Raw genomic sequence first — 4353 nt, forward strand, 5'->3', positions numbered from 1 at the left:
ACGACGCAATTAATAGTGGTGTGCTTGTTTGAATTATGATACTTGCAATATGTTTTGCCTTTAAACTCTTCAACCTTAGGGATGTTATGTCCTGGCCAAAGTTTTATGATCCTTGCTAACAACAATTGGTCGAAAATTGCATCCGTCTTGGTGATATCGAAAGTGTAGACTTTCAATGTTTTAATTGTCTCTTCAAAGGCCAAACAGGTTTTGGCATCTTTGGAATTGATTTGAGCTAATGCCTTGCAAACATATGGTTTATCTATGACTATTTCGGCCGCATCCACATTGGCGTATTGGGGATCTTCGCTTTCGGCCAATGCGTAACTAACTGTGGGATTCTTGTATATCGCTCCCCGAGATGGGGATTTTGAGATCTTTTCCTTTCGGAGTAAATAATCATACTGCTCAATGTGCTGGGCTAGTTCGTACATATCTCGGATATTTGCCCTAAGGAATTTCTTTTTGTATTTCACATCCAAGCCGTTTAGAGCGATTCTAACGAATTCAACTTCATGGAGAGGTACTCGGCACCAATTTCTGGCCGACTTGAACCTTGTCAAGTATTCCATTGGCAATTCGTTTGAGGCTTGGGCCATCCTAGCTAATGATGAAACTGACATTTCCATCCCCGATCAATAGAATTGTTCATGGAATTTTTCGACCAGTTCCTCCCAACTCTGGACGGAGTTAGGTGGGAGGTTGATGTACCAGGCAAATGCTGAACCTGTTAGTGAGAAGTTGAATAAGCGCAGTTTATGGAAATCGCTATTAACGTCTCCACATTGCGCAATGAACCGAGCTACATGTTCTAACAAAGATAAGGATGATTCTCCAGCGAAAAGACTGAAATCTGGGATCTTGAAGCCTTTAAGATATTCGAACTTCTCCACGTAAGCCAAGTACGAATGGATAAACTTTGGGAACTTTAGCCCATTTTTTAAGGCCGAATCGATCATCTTTTGGACCTTGGTCATATTGACAGGTGTTGTTTCCATTCCCTGGTCGAGTCCATTTGATCTGCTGCTCGATCCCCCTCTTTTCTCCAAGTCAATTGGTTGGAGCCGAGCGAACCCTATCTCAACTTGTAGTGGAACATTCTTAAATGGAAGCTGTCGAGGTTGGCCAACGTGGCTATCTTCTAAGGCTTTACTGACCAATAGTTCAAGCAATCTGGTTTGCGTATCATTATTGCTTTGTATGGCTTTAAGAAAATTATTCATTTTCTGGCCAATCGACTGTTCGACTTGCCAAGATTGTTCATCAAGTTGTCTTCGAAGAAACGACCTAGTCGGGGGATCAGAACCTTCCCCACCGTCTTCATCGCAATCTTCCACTATTCTTTCGATGAAAATGCCTGCAGTTTTGTTGGGAATTTCTGAGTTGCGAGGCTGGCCGCCGAGACAAACTTCTTTTTCTCGGTGTGTCGCAGTTGCAGCCTCGAGTGGCATAGTAATAAGGGGATTTTGTATCTGTGACAAATCTTGTCCAGGGCCCTGTACTGGCAAGTCAGTTGTTGACTTTCCCATGATTGTTTTCTTTTTCACGGACCATGTCTCAATGGTCATGAACTCCGAAGGTCTAGCACTGGGTCCCATTGGGCATGCCAAAATGTTGACCCTAAAAATTACAAAGCCTATGTGACGCGCAGGCCGAGTAACTAATGAGCTAACTACGTCCTTCGGTTGATGCGGAGCGTGCCAACTCGTCGGCCGAGCCTGACCGAGGAGTACAATTTGTTGATGTTGCATTGCTGACTTCTTGATCTTGCGATTGCGGCCGATGAAGGAACAAATCCCAGCCTTTGGATTCTCGAGCCTGAAGACAAGGCTACTAGTTCTGCGAAGTTCACAAATCGTCGGTGCTGGATTCGGTCACAGTGATTATATTCGTGAGAGTATAAGCACGCCTAATCGACACCAGACTATATGGACACAAGTACTCAAATGAGATGTATGTCTTGATGGTAAATGTGATTCGGTCATCAGAATGCCGAATTCTGAAACTCACTTGTGAATATCTAATCATAAAATCACTCGATGTTCAATGTGTCGAATGTCGTAATTCGTAACACCTTACTTCGCTGAGAAGGCTAATAAGATGGCCTCTGCCAATAAGGATTCAATAACCAGTCAACCTCGACACAGTGCTGGTTATCCAAATTGAAGGTACTCCGCAGTCGGCTGGTTCTATGCCAACAGTGCTGTTTATCCAAACTGAAGATGTTCACCGGTTGCCTTCATAGTGTTGTTTATCCAAACTGAAGATGTGTCGGCGGAAAAAGAAAATAAAAATTCTCGAAGTGTTTGAGAGGTTTGCGCAAGGCGATTGTGTGTTGAATTGGAAAGGGCACGATTGTTGCATGATGCCTTGTATTTATAACAACAACTCCTCCTTAAGATCGAGCTGAAACCATATCTGGATTAGGACTTCTTATTATGTTCCAACTTTATCTCGACCAATCCTACTCCTATTAGGACTTTGATCTCACCCCTTTTTGAGGCCATATTCATTGCTTGTCAAGAATCCATATTGCACTAGGACCCCTTATCGTATTAGAACTTCTTCGACCCATTTGCTTATCCAAACTACTCCTTCTTGCAATAAGACTCGACCACCTTTGCTGAATAACCCGGGACCACCAAGCAGCCCACATAGTACACTTGGGAAAGCTTTGGGCCGAACCTACACTTGGCCCAATAACATTTTGGGCCCAAACAGTCTCATTATCTTATCATGAGACGCTTGGTTTCTTGTCAAGTTTTTGGACAATGATAAAAAAGTTTTGTATGGCCATGTTACGAACGTAATGTATGACCAAGTCCGCAACGTAACATATACTCCCTACAACGATTGGCTGTTCCAATTTACATGATCTTGATATAGCATCACAAGCATGGCTGCCACAAATTACAATTGCAACTGTAAAACACTTGCATTAAATCTGATCCGTCAGCTGTCACACGTTATCATATTTGCCGTTTCTATTTTAAATAATGTCTAGCCATATTTGCCATTTCTGTTTGAAATAATGTTTAGAAAGGAGGCAAGTATTTATCAAAATAAAAATTAAAAAAAAAAAATGCATACTTCCTACAGAGAGTGGTTGTTCCAATTTACATGATCTTGATATAGCACCACAAGCATGGCTGCCATAAATTACAACTACAACTGTGTAACGCTTGCATGAAATCTGATCCGTCGGCTATCACACGTTACTATATTTGCCGTTTCTGTGTTAAATAATGTCTAGCCATATTTGCTGTTTCTGTTTGAAATAATGTTTAAGGAGGCAAGTATTTATCGAAATAATATTTTTTAAAATAAAATGAAAAACAAATCGCCGTCTGAGAGGTTCGAACTCTCGCGGGGGATCCCCATGCACTTAGCAAGCACACGCCTTAACCACTCAGCCAAGGCTGACTGTTGATGACGTTGCGGGCTGCTCATTTTTTAATTAAATATTTAATTAATAAGTTTTTGTTCCTAATTTCCTACCGTTTAGTGATCTTTATATTTATCTTCACCCTCATCACAATGTTAGTTGAATTATTTGTGCCGGCCATGATTGTATAATGCATTATATATCTTCACCCCAATTTACTCACATCGCAATAACCTACTCATGCAAGAGCATGAGTAGTACTAGTAGTAGCACTAGAAGCAAACAATATAAATTTGTGGCGGCGGCGAATATGGAGGATGAGCAGATGGCACAGCTGCGCAAGATCTTCCGATCGTTTGACAACAACAAAAACAACAGCTTGGCTGAGTTGGAGTTAGGCTCACTGCTGTGTCGCTTGGGCTGAAGCCGAGCCATCAGCAGCTGCAGGCTCTGATTCGAAAGTCAGATACCAACCACAACGTACTGGTCGAGTACTCAGAGTTCGTGGCGCTGATGAGACCAGACCTCAACGAACTCTTACAAGCTGACGCCAGCTGCCCATATTCGTACAGGGAGGATCAGCGGAAGGACATGTTCAGCCTGTTCGACAGGGACGGCAATGGGTACATCATCCCGGTGGAACTGGCCCACTAGATGGCCAAGCTGGGCCAACCCACTCACAGTTCAGGAGTTGTTCAGCATGATGAACGAGGCGGATACCGACCGCGATAGCCGTATCGGTTTTCACGAAAGTTAGAGCGATTGCACAAAAGAGAATGCCATTCCGTCGTAATCGGAGTGCAGTGGTTCTTCTTTCATGTCCCCAAACTCATACTTTCCTTCTCCTTCAGTACAATACTAGAATATAATACTTCTTATAAAAACAATAAGTTGGAAGTATTTATATATGTACAATAACATCCCGTCAAAATACATATATATAATAACTTAAAGTTAAAGTAATTATG

At 42.2% G+C, this 4353-nt stretch overlaps 1 pseudogene; it reads left to right on the forward strand.

The window, feature by feature from the left end:
- Positions 1-3695: 3695 nt before the first annotated feature.
- On the forward strand, positions 3696-4142 carry LOC125471054 (annotated as a pseudogene).
- The last annotated feature ends 211 nt before the right edge of the window (positions 4143-4353 follow it).

Source organism: the organism of the source record quoted next, unplaced genomic scaffold (assembly GCF_019419815.1).
Source record: "Pyrus x bretschneideri cultivar Hongxiangsu unplaced genomic scaffold, Pyrus_bretschneideri_v1 Contig56, whole genome shotgun sequence".
In the NCBI taxonomy this organism is placed as follows: domain Eukaryota; kingdom Viridiplantae; phylum Streptophyta; class Magnoliopsida; order Rosales; family Rosaceae; genus Pyrus; species Pyrus x bretschneideri.